The sequence below is a fragment of the Electrophorus electricus genome, chromosome 10 (assembly GCF_041902795.1).
Source record: "Electrophorus electricus isolate QZ-2024a chromosome 10, ASM4190279v1, whole genome shotgun sequence".
Lineage (NCBI taxonomy): Eukaryota > Metazoa > Chordata > Actinopteri > Gymnotiformes > Gymnotidae > Electrophorus > Electrophorus electricus.
Genome location: NC_137506.1, coordinates 33,301,420 through 33,318,276, shown reverse-complemented (window position 1 = coordinate 33,318,276; position 16,857 = coordinate 33,301,420). Strand labels below are relative to the sequence as shown.

Here is a 16,857-nt window from a genome sequence, read left to right as displayed (position 1 = left end):
TCATTGTCAAGTTTGCTGACGACACCGTTGTCACGGGCCTGATCTCGGACAACGATGAGAGGGCCTACCTGGAGGAGATTAAACACCTGGAAAACTGGTGCCAGGAAAATAATCTCCTCCTAAACGTCAGTGAGACAAAGGAGCTGATCGTGGATTGCAGCAAGAAGCAGGAGCGGCACTACCAACCCGTGAGGATCAGTGGAACCACGGTGGAAAGAGTAGATAGTTTCAGGTACCTTGGTGTTCACATCTCGCAGGACCTGTCCTGGTCCCGCCATACCAACTCCCTGGCAAAGAAGGCTCGTCAGCGTCTTTACCACCTCAGACGCCTAAGAGACTTCAGACTGCCCTCCAAGGTACTGCGGAACTTCTACACCTGCACTATCGAGAGCATCCTCACGGGGAACATCACAGTGTGGTTTGGGAACAGCAACAAGCAGGACAGACAAACACTCCAAAGGGTAGTGCGTTCAGCAGAGCGCATCACTCATACGGAACTTCCTGACCTGCAGACCATCTACTACAAGCGGTGCCAGACCAAGGCCAGGAGGATTGTGAAGGACCCCACCCATCCCAACAATAGGCTCTTCTCTCTGTTGAGGTCAGGGAAGTGCTTTCGCTCCCTGAAGACCAAGACAGAGAGACGGAAGAGGAGCTTCTTCCCACAGGCCGTTCGGGCACTGAATCAGGGAAACTGATAAACTGTGGGGACTACCACCACCATGTAACATAACTGTAAATATGTTCAAATTCCCACCATGTAACATATAACTGTAAATGCCATGGCAAGCATATACAAAAAGAGAACTAGAGGACAGTGTGCACTCATTCTTCCAGCAAAGCCATCAGGAAAGAAACATTCCCTCACACTACACGCAGGAGTCGAAACGGCATGGGGACCCCCGCTGGATTTCAAGTGCAACGCCGTAACCTCCCGACCATCGCAGCTGTCGCACAGCTTGGGCACTTCGGGGTTAAGTCCTAGGTCTTCCTCAAGTTCAATTAAGAGTCCCCATCTGTCATTGATTCAGGGTTGTAAATGGCCTGAGATGTAAATTCAAAGATTTGGGAATCTCACAAATGGTCCACTCGCTATTTTAGCAAGCTAATGTCAATTCTAGTTGAACAGGTGCTCAAAAGCTTGTCAGAGTATTAGATTGATTCGCTACCTACAACACTAACGTGGTATCCAAGGTTTCCAAGGCGAAGATGTGGGACGGCTCAAGGTGGCTCAGCAATTTTGCATGCACACTGCTTTAAAAAAAAAATCAAAAAAAATCACACCTAGCTGATGAAGGTGTCATGTAAAGCTTTCAAAGGAATGCTATTAGTACATTTGAGCAGAAATGTAAGTCAACAAATTTGAAACTTGCACATTGATAATAAATTAGTGCAGGACATCGCTTGACCTAAGTTGAATGTTGACAAGAGAGTGCAGCTCAGTACAGGAATTTGCAATAGAATAATCAAACATATTGCAAAGAGAGTCAAAGCCAAATCTGATAAAAATATTCCATATGACCTAACTCATAGTGTAGAGCAATCACGTGTTTAGCACACAGGGATAGCCAAAATGCTTTGAATATTTTGCATTTTTACAAGAATTGGAAAAGAAATACAAATGATAAGCCAGCACACCGACATTGTTAAAAGAGGAGAAAGAAGACTGGGTCAACATCACCAGAATGTGTTTAAAAACCTTTTTGTTCTAGGCGCACTGACATAAAATACTTCAAAACCTGTGGGACGTGTACATCTCAGTCTGTTTCTTTTGGCAGGCATGTAGCTGTCCTCGTTAGTATAGTGGATAGTATCTCCGCCTGTCACGCGAAAGACCGGGGTTCGATTCCCCGACGGGGAGAGTTCCTACTTCAGTGCACTGCAGAGGAACTTCTGACTTGGCACCCTTTTCAGGAAGGATAAAGTTGAATCCTATGCCCACGTTTGCTCTAGATTCATCTACATAGATGAATAAAGACGCTCGCACATTGTAGATCAATCCTTTGATAAAGCACCCTAGAGAGAATTTGGTGCCCATTGGTGATGTTATCTCTAAGCAGGCGTGACAAAACCTGCATACAACCAAGGCTGAGACTTAAGAGGATGGAAAGATTTTTTCAATTTCATAAACTACATCAGATGCTTTACTGGTGTCGAATATTGTAAGACATTAAATGTGGTGACTTGACTATGACTTGAAGGGAAGTACTTGGTAACTGCATCTTGCCTTTGGATTGTACGTGTTCACTTTTGACTTGTGTCGGGACTTGAGTGTCAAGTCTTGAGATGTACTTGTTACATTTACATTTACATTTATGGCATTTAACAGGCGCTCTTATCCAGTGCGACTTACAAAGGTGCTGTGTTATTTACTCATAGAATACAGCCTAGTCATTACAGTAGGTTGGAGTCCAATATAGAAATGATCGAGATTACTGTAGAAATACAGGGATCACTGCTGTTGCCTAGAAGTACAAAATGCATGAGGTCTATCTTAAACAATGATAAGTGCAATAAACAATAAGTTCTAAAGTTTGTTAGACAGCATCAGTGTAATAAATAATACTCTACATTAAGTGCTAATTCAGTTCTGTCAATAAAGGAGCAGGGTCATTTGTCATTTAAATATTCCATGAATAGATGGGTCTTCAGTCTGTGTTTGAAGCCTGCAAGGGACTCCGCTGTCCGGACAGCAAGCGGAAGTTAATTCCACCATCTGTGAGCCAGGACAGGAAATAGTCTCAACGCTTGTCTTCCATGAGACTTGAAGCATGGCATTTCAAGCCAAGCCATACTTGAGGTTCGAAGAACGCGAGGTTACGAATCGGGCTTTGACCATTAACTCAATGTATGAAGGGGCTGGCCCATTTTTGGCTTGGTAGGCAAGCATCAAGATTTTAAATCTGAGGTGTGCAGCTACTGGAAGCCAATGAAGGGAGCGCAGCAGCGGGGTAACACAGTTCAGCATTTAACACTATCATCCCCTCCCTGCTCACTACTAAGTTGGAGGATCTAGGACTGCATACATCCCTGTGCGACTGGATCTCCAACTTCCTAACAGACAGACCACAATCAGTACGGGTGGGCAACCGTGCCTCATCCACCCTCACCCTCAGCACTGGAGCTCCTCAGGGTTGTGTCCTAAGCCCCCTGCTCTACTCACTGTACACCTACGACTGCACAGCCACTTCCAGCTCCACCATCATTGTCAAGTTTGCTGACGACACCGTTGTCACGGGCCTGATCTCGGACAACGATGAGAGGGCCTACCTGGAGGAGATTAAACACCTGGAAAACTGGTGCCAGGAAAATAATCTCCTCCTAAACGTCAGTGAGACAAAGGAGCTGATCGTGGATTGCAGCAAGAAGCAGGAGCGGCACTACCAACCCGTGAGGATCAGTGGAACCACGGTGGAAAGAGTAGATAGTTTCAGGTACCTTGGTGTTCACATCTCGCAGGACCTGTCCTGGTCCCGCCATACCAACTCCCTGGCAAAGAAGGCTCGTCAGCGTCTTTACCACCTCAGACGCCTAAGAGACTTCAGACTGCCCTCCAAGGTACTGCGGAACTTCTACACCTGCACTATCGAGAGCATCCTCACGGGGAACATCACAGTGTGGTTTGGGAACAGCAACAAGCAGGACAGACAAACACTCCAAAGGGTAGTGCGTTCAGCAGAGCGCATCACTCATACGGAACTTCCTGACCTGCAGACCATCTACTACAAGCGGTGCCAGACCAAGGCCAGGAGGATTGTGAAGGACCCCACCCATCCCAACAATAGGCTCTTCTCTCTGTTGAGGTCAGGGAAGTGCTTTCGCTCCCTGAAGACCAAGACAGAGAGAGGGAAGAGGAGCTTCTTCCCACAGGCCGTTCGGGCACTGAATCAGGGAAACTGATAAACTGTGGGGACTACCACCACCATGTAACATAACTGTAAATATGTTCAAATTCCCACCATGTAACATATAACTGTAAATGCCATGGCAAGCATATACAAAAAGAGAACTAGAGGACAGTGTGCACTCATTCTTCCAGCAAAGCCATCAGGAAAGAAACATTCCCTCACACTACACGCAGGAGTCGAAACGGCATGGGGACCCCCGCTGGATTTCAAGTGCAACGCCGTAACCTCCCGACCATCGCAGCTGTCGCACAGCTTGGGCACTTCGGGGTTAAGTCCTAGGTCTTCCTCAAGTTCAATTAAGAGTCCCCATCTGTCATTGATTCAGGGTTGTAAATGGCCTGAGATGTAAATTCAAAGATTTGGGAATCTCACAAATGGTCCACTCGCTATTTTAGCAAGCTAATGTCAATTCTAGTTGAACAGGTGCTCAAAAGCTTGTCAGAGTATTAGATTGATTCGCTACCTACAACACTAACGTGGTATCCAAGGTTTCCAAGGCGAAGATGTGGGACGGCTCAAGGTGGCTCAGCAATTTTGCATGCACACTGCTTTAAAAAAAAAATCAAAAAAAATCACACCTAGCTGATGAAGGTGTCATGTAAAGCTTTCAAAGGAATGCTATTAGTACATTTGAGCAGAAATGTAAGTCAACAAATTTGAAACTTGCACATTGATAATAAATTAGTGCAGGACATCGCTTGACCTAAGTTGAATGTTGACAAGAGAGTGCAGCTCAGTACAGGAATTTGCAATAGAATAATCAAACATATTGCAAAGAGAGTCAAAGCCAAATCTGATAAAAATATTCCATATGACCTAACTCATAGTGTAGAGCAATCACGTGTTTAGCACACAGGGATAGCCAAAATGCTTTGAATATTTTGCATTTTTACAAGAATTGGAAAAGAAATACAAATGATAAGCCAGCACACCGACATTGTTAAAAGAGGAGAAAGAAGACTGGGTCAACATCACCAGAATGTGTTTAAAAACCTTTTTGTTCTAGGCGCACTGACATAAAATACTTCAAAACCTGTGGGACGTGTACATCTCAGTCTGTTTCTTTTGGCGGGCATGTAGCTGTCCTCGTTAGTATAGTGGATAGTATCTCCGCCTGTCACGCGGAAGACCGGGGTTCGATTCCCCGACGGGGAGAGTTCCTACTTCAGTGCACTGCAGAGGAACTTCTGACTTGGCACCCTTTTCAGGAAGGATAAAGTTGAATCCTATGCCCACGTTTGCTCTAGATTCATCTACATAGATGAATAAAGACGCTCGCACATTGTAGATCAATCCTTTGATAAAGCACCCTAGAGAGAATTTGGTGCCCATTGGTGATGTTATCTCTAAGCAGGCGTGACAAAACCTGCATACAACCAAGGCTGAGACTTAAGAGGATGGAAAGATTTTTTCAATTTCATAAACTACATCAGATGCTTTACTGGTGTCGAATATTGTAAGACATTAAATGTGGTGACTTGACTATGACTTGAAGGGAAGTACTTGGTAACTGCATCTTGCCTTTGGATTGTACGTGTTCACTTTTGACTTGTGTCGGGACTTGAGTGTCAAGTCTTGAGATGTACTTGTTACATTTACATTTACATTTATGGCATTTAACAGGCGCTCTTATCCAGTGCGACTTACAAAGGTGCTGTGTTATTTACTCATAGAATACAGCCTAGTCATTACAGTAGGTTGGAGTCCAATATAGAAATGATCGAGATTACTGTAGAAATACAGGGATCACTGCTGTTGCCTAGAAGTACAAAATGCATGAGGTCTATCTTAAACAATGATAAGTGCAATAAACAATAAGTTCTAAAGTTTGTTAGACAGCATCAGTGTAATAAATAATACTCTACATTAAGTGCTAATTTAGTTCTGTCAATAAAGGAGCAGGGTCATTTGTCATTTAAATATTCCATGAATAGATGGGTCTTCAGTCTGTGTTTGAAGCCTGCAAGGGACTCCGCTGTCCGGACAGCAAGCGGAAGTTAATTCCACCATCTGTGAGCCAGGACAGGAAATAGTCTCAACGCTTGTCTTCCATGAGACTTGAAGCATGGCATTTCAAGCCAAGCCATACTTGAGGTTCGAAGAACGCGAGGTTACGAATCGGGCTTTGACCATTAACTCAATGTATGAAGGGGCTGGCCCATTTTTGGCTTGGTAGGCAAGCATCAAGATTTTAAATCTGAGGTGTGCAGCTACTGGAAGCCAATGAAGGGAGCGCAGCAGCGGGGTAACACAGTTCAGCATTTAACACTATCATCCCCTCCCTGCTCACTACTAAGTTGGAGGATCTAGGACTGCATACATCCCTGTGCGACTGGATCTCCAACTTCCTAACAGACAGACCACAATCAGTACGGGTGGGCAACCGTGCCTCATCCACCCTCACCCTCAGCACTGGAGATCCTCAGGGTTGTGTCCTAAGCCCCCTGCTCTACTCACTGTACACCTACGACTGCACAGCCACTTCCAGCTCCACCATCATTGTCAAGTTTGCTGACGACACCGTTGTCACGGGCCTGATCTCGGACAACGATGAGAGGGCCTACCTGGAGGAGATTAAACACCTGGAAAACTGGTGCCAGGAAAATAATCTCCTCCTAAACGTCAGTGAGACAAAGGAGCTGATCGTGGATTGCAGCAAGAAGCAGGAGCGGCACTACCAACCCGTGAGGATCAGTGGAACCACGGTGGAAAGAGTAGATAGTTTCAGGTACCTTGGTGTTCACATCTCGCAGGACCTGTCCTGGTCCCGCCATACCAACTCCCTGGCAAAGAAGGCTCGTCAGCGTCTTTACCACCTCAGACGCCTAAGAGACTTCAGACTGCCCTCCAAGGTACTGCGGAACTTCTACACCTGCACTATCGAGAGCATCCTCACGGGGAACATCACAGTGTGGTTTGGGAACAGCAACAAGCAGGACAGACAAACACTCCAAAGGGTAGTGCGTTCAGCAGAGCGCATCACTCATACGGAACTTCCTGACCTGCAGACCATCTACTACAAGCGGTGCCAGACCAAGGCCAGGAGGATTGTGAAGGACCCCACCCATCCCAACAATAGGCTCTTCTCTCTGTTGAGGTCAGGGAAGTGCTTTCGCTCCCTGAAGACCAAGACAGAGAGAGGGAAGAGGAGCTTCTTCCCACAGGCCGTTCGGGCACTGAATCAGGGAAACTGATAAACTGTGGGGACTACCACCACCATGTAACATAACTGTAAATATGTTCAAATTCCCACCATGTAACATATAACTGTAAATGCCATGGCAAGCATATACAAAAAGAGAACTAGAGGACAGTGTGCACTCATTCTTCCAGCAAAGCCATCAGGAAAGAAACATTCCCTCACACTACACGCAGGAGTCGAAACGGCATGGGGACCCCCGCTGGATTTCAAGTGCAACGCCGTAACCTCCCGACCATCGCAGCTGTCGCACAGCTTGGGCACTTCGGGGTTAAGTCCTAGGTCTTCCTCAAGTTCAATTAAGAGTCCCCATCTGTCATTGATTCAGGGTTGTAAATGGCCTGAGATGTAAATTCAAAGATTTGGGAATCTCACAAATGGTCCACTCGCTATTTTAGCAAGCTAATGTCAATTCTAGTTGAACAGGTGCTCAAAAGCTTGTCAGAGTATTAGATTGATTCGCTACCTACAACACTAACGTGGTATCCAAGGTTTCCAAGGCGAAGATGTGGGACGGCTCAAGGTGGCTCAGCAATTTTGCATGCACACTGCTTTAAAAAAAAAATCAAAAAAAATCACACCTAGCTGATGAAGGTGTCATGTAAAGCTTTCAAAGGAATGCTATTAGTACATTTGAGCAGAAATGTAAGTCAACAAATTTGAAACTTGCACATTGATAATAAATTAGTGCAGGACATCGCTTGACCTAAGTTGAATGTTGACAAGAGAGTGCAGCTCAGTACAGGAATTTGCAATAGAATAATCAAACATATTGCAAAGAGAGTCAAAGCCAAATCTGATAAAAATATTCCATATGACCTAACTCATAGTGTAGAGCAATCACGTGTTTAGCACACAGGGATAGCCAAAATGCTTTGAATATTTTGCATTTTTACAAGAATTGGAAAAGAAATACAAATGATAAGCCAGCACACCGACATTGTTAAAAGAGGAGAAAGAAGACTGGGTCAACATCACCAGAATGTGTTTAAAAACCTTTTTGTTCTAGGCGCACTGACATAAAATACTTCAAAACCTGTGGGACGTGTACATCTCAGTCTGTTTCTTTTGGCGTGCATGTAGATGTCCTCGTTAGTATAGTGGATAGTATCTCCGCCTGTCACGCGGAAGACCGGGGTTCGATTCCCCGACGGGGAGAGTTCCTACTTCAGTGCACTGCAGAGGAACTTCTGACTTGGCACCCTTTTCAGGAAGGATAAAGTTGAATCCTATGCCCACGTTTGCTCTAGATTCATCTACATAGATGAATAAAGACACTCGCACATTGTAGATCAATCCTTTGATAAAGCACCCTAGAGAGAATTTGGTGCCCATTGGTGATGTTATCTCTAAGCAGGCGTGACAAAACCTGCATACAACCAAGGCTGAGACTTAAGAGGATGGAAAGATTTTTTCAATTTCATAAACTACATCAGATGCTTTACTGGTGTCGAATATTGTAAGACATTAAATGTGGTGACTTGACTATGACTTGAAGGGAAGTACTTGGTAACTGCATCTTGCCTTTGGATTGTACGTGTTCACTTTTGACTTGTGTCGGGACTTGAATGTCAAGTCTTGAGATGTACTTGTTACATTTACATTTACATTTATGGCATTTAACAGGCGCTCTTATCCAGTGCGACTTACAAAGGTGCTGTGTTATTTACTCATAGAATACAGCCTAGTCATTACAGTAGGTTGGAGTCCAATATAGAAATGATCGAGATTACTGTAGAAATACAGGGATCACTGCTGTTGCCTAGAAGTACAAAATGCATGAGGTCTATCTTAAACAATGATAAGTGCAATAAACAATAAGTTCTAAAGTTTGTTAGACAGCATCAGTGTAATAAATAATACTCTACATTAAGTGCTAATTTAGTTCTGTCAATAAAGGAGCAGGGTCATTTGTCATTTAAATATTCCATGAATAGATGGGTCTTCAGTCTGTGTTTGAAGCCTGCAAGGGACTCCGCTGTCCGGACAGCAAGCGGAAGTTAATTCCACCATCTGTGAGCCAGGACAGGAAATAGTCTCAACGCTTGTCTTCCATGAGACTTGAAGCATGGCATTTCAAGCCAAGCCATACTTGAGGTTCGAAGAACGCGAGGTTACGAATCGGGCTTTGACCATTAACTCAATGTATGAAGGGGCTGGCCCATTTTTGGCTTGGTAGGCAAGCATCAAGATTTTAAATCTGAGGTGTGCAGCTACTGGAAGCCAATGAAGGGAGCGCAGCAGCGGGGTAACACAGTTCAGCATTTAACACTATCATCCCCTCCCTGCTCACTACTAAGTTGGAGGATCTAGGACTGCATACATCCCTGTGCGACTGGATCTCCAACTTCCTAACAGACAGACCACAATCAGTACGGGTGGGCAACCGTGCCTCATCCACCCTCACCCTCAGCACTGGAGCTCCTCAGGGTTGTGTCCTAAGCCCCCTGCTCTACTCACTGTACACCTACGACTGCACAGCCACTTCCAGCTCCACCATCATTGTCAAGTTTGCTGACGACACCGTTGTCACGGGCCTGATCTCGGACAACGATGAGAGGGCCTACCTGGAGGAGATTAAACACCTGGAAAACTGGTGCCAGGAAAATAATCTCCTCCTAAACGTCAGTGAGACAAAGGAGCTGATCGTGGATTGCAGCAAGAAGCAGGAGCGGCACTACCAACCCGTGAGGATCAGTGGAACCACGGTGGAAAGAGTAGATAGTTTCAGGTACCTTGGTGTTCACATCTCGCAGGACCTGTCCTGGTCCCGCCATACCAACTCCCTGGCAAAGAAGGCTCGTCAGCGTCTTTACCACCTCAGACGCCTAAGAGACTTCAGACTGCCCTCCAAGGTACTGCGGAACTTCTACACCTGCACTATCGAGAGCATCCTCACGGGGAACATCACAGTGTGGTTTGGGAACAGCAACAAGCAGGACAGACAAACACTCCAAAGGGTAGTGCGTTCAGCAGAGCGCATCACTCATACGGAACTTCCTGACCTGCAGACCATCTACTACAAGCGGTGCCAGACCAAGGCCAGGAGGATTGTGAAGGACCCCACCCATCCCAACAATAGGCTCTTCTCTCTGTTGAGGTCAGGGAAGTGCTTTCGCTCCCTGAAGACCAAGACAGAGAGAGGGAAGAGGAGCTTCTTCCCACAGGCCGTTCGGGCACTGAATCAGGGAAACTGATAAACTGTGGGGACTACCACCACCATGTAACATAACTGTAAATATGTTCAAATTCCCACCATGTAACATATAACTGTAAATGCCATGGCAAGCATATACAAAAAGAGAACTAGAGGACAGTGTGCACTCATTCTTCCAGCAAAGCCATCAGGAAAGAAACATTCCCTCACACTACACGCAGGAGTCGAAACGGCATGGGGACCCCCGCTGGATTTCAAGTGCAACGCCGTAACCTCCCGACCATCGCAGCTGTCGCACAGCTTGGGCACTTCGGGGTTAAGTCCTAGGTCTTCCTCAAGTTCAATTAAGAGTCCCCATCTGTCATTGATTCAGGGTTGTAAATGGCCTGAGATGTAAATTCAAAGATTTGGGAATCTCACAAATGGTCCACTCGCTATTTTAGCAAGCTAATGTCAATTCTAGTTGAACAGGTGCTCAAAAGCTTGTCAGAGTATTAGATTGATTCGCTACCTACAACACTAACGTGGTATCCAAGGTTTCCAAGGCGAAGATGTGGGACGGCTCAAGGTGGCTCAGCAATTTTGCATGCACACTGCTTTAAAAAAAAAATAAAAAAAAATCACACCTAGCTGATGAAGGTGTCATGTAAAGCTTTCAAAGGAATGCTATTAGTACATTTGAGCAGAAATGTAAGTCAACAAATTTGAAACTTGCACATTGATAATAAATTAGTGCAGGACATCGCTTGACCTAAGTTGAATGTTGACAAGAGAGTGCAGCTCAGTACAGGAATTTGCAATAGAATAATCAAACATATTGCAAAGAGAGTCAAAGCCAAATCTGATAAAAATATTCCATATGACCTAACTCATAGTGTAGAGCAATCACGTGTTTAGCACACAGGGATAGACAAAATGCTTTGAATATTTTGCATTTTTACAAGAATTGGAAAAGAAATACAAATGATAAGCCAGCACACCGACATTGTTAAAAGAGGAGAAAGAAGACTGGGTCAACATCACCAGAATGTGTTTAAAAACCTTTTTGTTCTAGGCGCACTGACATAAAATACTTCAAAACCTGTGGGACGTGTACATCTCAGTCTGTTTCTTTTGGCGGGCATGTAGCTGTCCTCGTTAGTATAGTGGATAGTATCTCCGCCTGTCACGCGGAAGACCGGGGTTCGATTCCCCGACGGGGAGAGTTCCTACTTCAGTGCACTGCAGAGGAACTTCTGACTTGGCACCCTTTTCAGGAAGGATAAAGTTGAATCCTATGCCCACGTTTGCTCTAGATTCATCTACATAGATGAATAAAGACACTCGCACATTGTAGATCAATCCTTTGATAAAGCACCCTAGAGAGAATTTGGTGCCCATTGGTGATGTTATCTCTAAGCAGGCGTGACAAAACCTGCATACAACCAAGGCTGAGACTTAAGAGGATGGAAAGATTTTTTCAATTTCATAAACTACATCAGATGCTTTACTGGTGTCGAATATTGTAAGACATTAAATGTGGTGACTTGACTATGACTTGAAGGGAAGTACTTGGTAACTGCATCTTGCCTTTGGATTGTACGTGTTCACTTTTGACTTGTGTCGGGACTTGAGTGTCAAGTCTTGAGATGTACTTGTTACATTTACATTTACATTTATGGCATTTAACAGGCGCTCTTATCCAGTGCGACTTACAAAGGTGCTGTGTTATTTACTCATAGAATACAGCCTAGTCATTACAGTAGGTTGGAGTCCAATATAGAAATGATCGAGATTACTGTAGAAATACAGGGATCACTGCTGTTGCCTAGAAGTACAAAATGCATGAGGTCTATCTTAAACAATGATAAGTGCAATAAACAATAAGTTCTAAAGTTTGTTAGACAGCATCAGTGTAATAAATAATACTCTACATTAAGTGCTAATTTAGTTCTGTCAATAAAGGAGCAGGGTCATTTGTCATTTAAATATTCCATGAATAGATGGGTCTTCAGTCTGTGTTTGAAGCCTGCAAGGGACTCCGCTGTCCGGACAGCAAGCGGAAGTTAATTCCACCATCTGTGAGCCAGGACAGGAAATAGTCTCAACGCTTGTCTTCCATGAGACTTGAAGCATGGCATTTCAAGCCAAGCCATACTTGAGGTTCGAAGAACGCGAGGTTACGAATCGGGCTTTGACCATTAACTCAATGTATGAAGGGGCTGGCCCATTTTTGGCTTGGGAGGCAAGCATCAAGATTTTAAATCTGAGGTGTGCAGCTACTGGAAGCCAATGAAGGGAGCGCAGCAGCGGGGTAACACAGTTCAGCATTTAACACTATCATCCCCTCCCTGCTCACTACTAAGTTGGAGGATCTAGGACTGCATACATCCCTGTGCGACTGGATCTCCAACTTCCTAACAGACAGACCACAATCAGTACGGGTGGGCAACCGTGCCTCATCCACCCTCACCCTCAGCACTGGAGCTCCTCAGGGTTGTGTCCTAAGCCCCCTGCTCTACTCACTGTACACCTACGACTGCACAGCCACTTCCAGCTCCACCATCATTGTCAAGTTTGCTGACGACACCGTTGTCACGGGCCTGATCTCGGACAACGATGAGAGGGCCTACCTGGAGGAGATTAAACACCTGGAAAACTGGTGCCAGGAAAATAATCTCCTCCTAAACGTCAGTGAGACAAAGGAGCTGATCGTGGATTGCAGCAAGAAGCAGGAGCGGCACTACCAACCCGTGAGGATCAGTGGAACCACGGTGGAAAGAGTAGATAGTTTCAGGTACCTTGGTGTTCACATCTCGCAGGACCTGTCCTGGTCCCGCCATACCAACTCCCTGGCAAAGAAGGCTCGTCAGCGTCTTTACCACCTCAGACGCCTAAGAGACTTCAGACTGCCCTCCAAGGTACTGCGGAACTTCTACACCTGCACTATCGAGAGCATCCTCACGGGGAACATCACAGTGTGGTTTGGGAACAGCAACAAGCAGGACAGACAAACACTCCAAAGGGTAGTGCGTTCAGCAGAGCGCATCACTCATACGGAACTTCCTGACCTGCAGACCATCTACTACAAGCGGTGCCAGACCAAGGCCAGGAGGATTGTGAAGGACCCCACCCATCCCAACAATAGGCTCTTCTCTCTGTTGAGGTCAGGGAAGTGCTTTCGCTCCCTGAAGACCAAGACAGAGAGACGGAAGAGGAGCTTCTTCCCACAGGCCGTTCGGGCACTGAATCAGGGAAACTGATAAACTGTGGGGACTACCACCACCATGTAACATAACTGTAAATATGTTCAAATTCCCACCATGTAACATATAACTGTAAATGCCATGGCAAGCATATACAAAAAGAGAACTAGAGGACAGTGTGCACTCATTCTTCCAGCAAAGCCATCAGGAAAGAAACATTCCCTCACACTACACGCAGGAGTCGAAACGGCATGGGGACCCCCGCTGGATTTCAAGTGCAACGCCGTAACCTCCCGACCATCGCAGCTGTCGCACAGCTTGGGCACTTCGGGGTTAAGTCCTAGGTCTTCCTCAAGTTCAATTAAGAGTCCCCATCTGTCATTGATTCAGGGTTGTAAATGGCCTGAGATGTAAATTCAAAGATTTGGGAATCTCACAAATGGTCCACTCGCTATTTTAGCAAGCTAATGTCAATTCTAGTTGAACAGGTGCTCAAAAGCTTGTCAGAGTATTAGATTGATTCGCTACCTACAACACTAACGTGGTATCCAAGGTTTCCAAGGCGAAGATGTGGGACGGCTCAAGGTGGCTCAGCAATTTTGCATGCACACTGCTTTAAAAAAAAAATCAAAAAAAATCACACCTAGCTGATGAAGGTGTCATGTAAAGCTTTCAAAGGAATGCTATTAGTACATTTGAGCAGAAATGTAAGTCAACAAATTTGAAACTTGCACATTGATAATAAATTAGTGCAGGACATCGCTTGACCTAAGTTGAATGTTGACAAGAGAGTGCAGCTCAGTACAGGAATTTGCAATAGAATAATCAAACATATTGCAAAGAGAGTCAAAGCCAAATCTGATAAAAATATTCCATATGACCTAACTCATAGTGTAGAGCAATCACGTGTTTAGCACACAGGGATAGCCAAAATGCTTTGAATATTTTGCATTTTTACAAGAATTGGAAAAGAAATACAAATGATAAGCCAGCACACCGACATTGTTAAAAGAGGAGAAAGAAGACTGGGTCAACATCACCAGAATGTGTTTAAAAACCTTTTTGTTCTAGGCGCACTGACATAAAATACTTCAAAACCTGTGGGACGTGTACATCTCAGTCTGTTTCTTTTGGCAGGCATGTAGCTGTCCTCGTTAGTATAGTGGATAGTATCTCCGCCTGTCACGCGGAAGACCGGGGTTCGATTCCCCGACGGGGAGAGTTCCTACTTCAGTGCACTGCAGAGGAACTTCTGACTTGGCACCCTTTTCAGGAAGGATAAAGTTGAATCCTATGCCCACGTTTGCTCTAGATTCATCTACATAGATGAATAAAGACGCTCGCACATTGTAGATCAATCCTTTGATAAAGCACCCTAGAGAGAATTTGGTGCCCATTGGTGATGTTATCTCTAAGCAGGCGTGACAAAACCTGCATACAACCAAGGCTGAGACTTAAGAGGATGGAAAGATTTTTTCAATTTCATAAACTACATCAGATGCTTTACTGGTGTCGAATATTGTAAGACATTAAATGTGGTGACTTGACTATGACTTGAAGGGAAGTACTTGGTAACTGCATCTTGCCTTTGGATTGTACGTGTTCACTTTTGACTTGTGTCGGGACTTGAGTGTCAAGTCTTGAGATGTACTTGTTACATTTACATTTACATTTATGGCATTTAACAGGCGCTCTTATCCAGTGCGACTTACAAAGGTGCTGTGTTATTTACTCATAGAATACAGCCTAGTCATTACAGTAGGTTGGAGTCCAATATAGAAATGATCGAGATTACTGTAGAAATACAGGGATCACTGCTGTTGCCTAGAAGTACAAAATGCATGAGGTCTATCTTAAACAATGATAAGTGCAATAAACAATAAGTTCTAAAGTTTGTTAGACAGCATCAGTGTAATAAATAATACTCTACATTAAGTGCTAATTCAGTTCTGTCAATAAAGGAGCAGGGTCATTTGTCATTTAAATATTCCATGAATAGATGGGTCTTCAGTCTGTGTTTGAAGCCTGCAAGGGACTCCGCTGTCCGGACAGCAAGCGGAAGTTAATTCCACCATCTGTGAGCCAGGACAGGAAATAGTCTCAACGCTTGTCTTCCATGAGACTTGAAGCATGGCATTTCAAGCCAAGCCATACTTGAGGTTCGAAGAACGCGAGGTTACGAATCGGGCTTTGACCATTAACTCAATGTATGAAGGGGCTGGCCCATTTTTGGCTTGGTAGGCAAGCATCAAGATTTTAAATCTGAGGTGTGCAGCTACTGGAAGCCAATGAAGGGAGCGCAGCAGCGGGGTAACACAGTTCAGCATTTAACACTATCATCCCCTCCCTGCTCACTACTAAGTTGGAGGATCTAGGACTGCATACATCCCTGTGCGACTGGATCTCCAACTTCCTAACAGACAGACCACAATCAGTACGGGTGGGCAACCGTGCCTCATCCACCCTCACCCTCAGCACTGGAGCTCCTCAGGGTTGTGTCCTAAGCCCCCTGCTCTACTCACTGTACACCTACGACTGCACAGCCACTTCCAGCTCCACCATCATTGTCAAGTTTGCTGACGACACCGTTGTCACGGGCCTGATCTCGGACAACGATGAGAGGGCCTACCTGGAGGAGATTAAACACCTGGAAAACTGGTGCCAGGAAAATAATCTCCTCCTAAACGTCAGTGAGACAAAGGAGCTGATCGTGGATTGCAGCAAGAAGCAGGAGCGGCACTACCAACCCGTGAGGATCAGTGGAACCATGGTGGAAAGAGTAGATAGTTTCAGGTACCTTGGTGTTCACATCTCGCAGGACCTGTCCTGGTCCCGCCATACCAACTCCCTGGCAAAGAAGGCTCGTCAGCGTCTTTACCACCTCAGACGCCTAAGAGACTTCAGACTGCCCTCCAAGGTACTGCGGAACTTCTACACCTGCACTATCGAGAGCATCCTCACGGGGAACATCACAGTGTGGTTTGGGAACAGCAACAAGCAGGACAGACAAACACTCCAAAGGGTAGTGCGTTCAGCAGAGCGCATCACTCATACGGAACTTCCTGACCTGCAGACCATCTACTACAAGCGGTGCCAGACCAAGGCCAGGAGGATTGTGAAGGACCCCACCCATCCCAACAATAGGCTCTTCTCTCTGTTGAGGTCAGGGAAGTGCTTTCGCTCCCTGAAGACCAAGACAGAGAGAGGGAAGAGGAGCTTCTTCCCACAGGCCGTTCGGGCACTGAATCAGGGAAACTGATAAACTGTGGGGACTACCACCACCATGTAACATAACTGTAAATATGTTCAAATTCCCACCATGTAACATATAACTGTAAATGCCATGGCAAGCATATACAAAAAGAGAACTAGAGGACAGTGTGCACTCATTCTTCCAGCAAAGCCATC

At 45.3% G+C, this 16,857-nt stretch overlaps 5 non-coding genes across 5 annotated transcripts; all 5 read left to right on the top strand.

Annotated features, from left to right (window-relative positions):
* The first annotated feature begins 1,789 nt into the window (after positions 1–1,789).
* On the top strand, positions 1,790–1,861 carry trnad-guc (transfer RNA aspartic acid (anticodon GUC)). The gene has a single exon. It is a non-coding gene; the product is annotated as a tRNA-Asp (tRNA).
* A 3,130-nt stretch (positions 1,862–4,991) lies between these two features.
* trnad-guc (transfer RNA aspartic acid (anticodon GUC)) lies at positions 4,992–5,063 on the top strand. The gene has a single exon. It is a non-coding gene; the product is annotated as a tRNA-Asp (tRNA).
* Positions 5,064–8,193: 3,130 nt separating this feature from the next.
* Positions 8,194–8,265, top strand: trnad-guc (transfer RNA aspartic acid (anticodon GUC)). The gene has a single exon. It is a non-coding gene; the product is annotated as a tRNA-Asp (tRNA).
* A 3,130-nt stretch (positions 8,266–11,395) lies between these two features.
* On the top strand, positions 11,396–11,467 carry trnad-guc (transfer RNA aspartic acid (anticodon GUC)). Its single transcript has one exon. It is a non-coding gene; the product is annotated as a tRNA-Asp (tRNA).
* Positions 11,468–14,597: 3,130 nt separating this feature from the next.
* trnad-guc (transfer RNA aspartic acid (anticodon GUC)) lies at positions 14,598–14,669 on the top strand. The gene has a single exon. It is a non-coding gene; the product is annotated as a tRNA-Asp (tRNA).
* Positions 14,670–16,857: the final 2,188 nt, after the last annotated feature.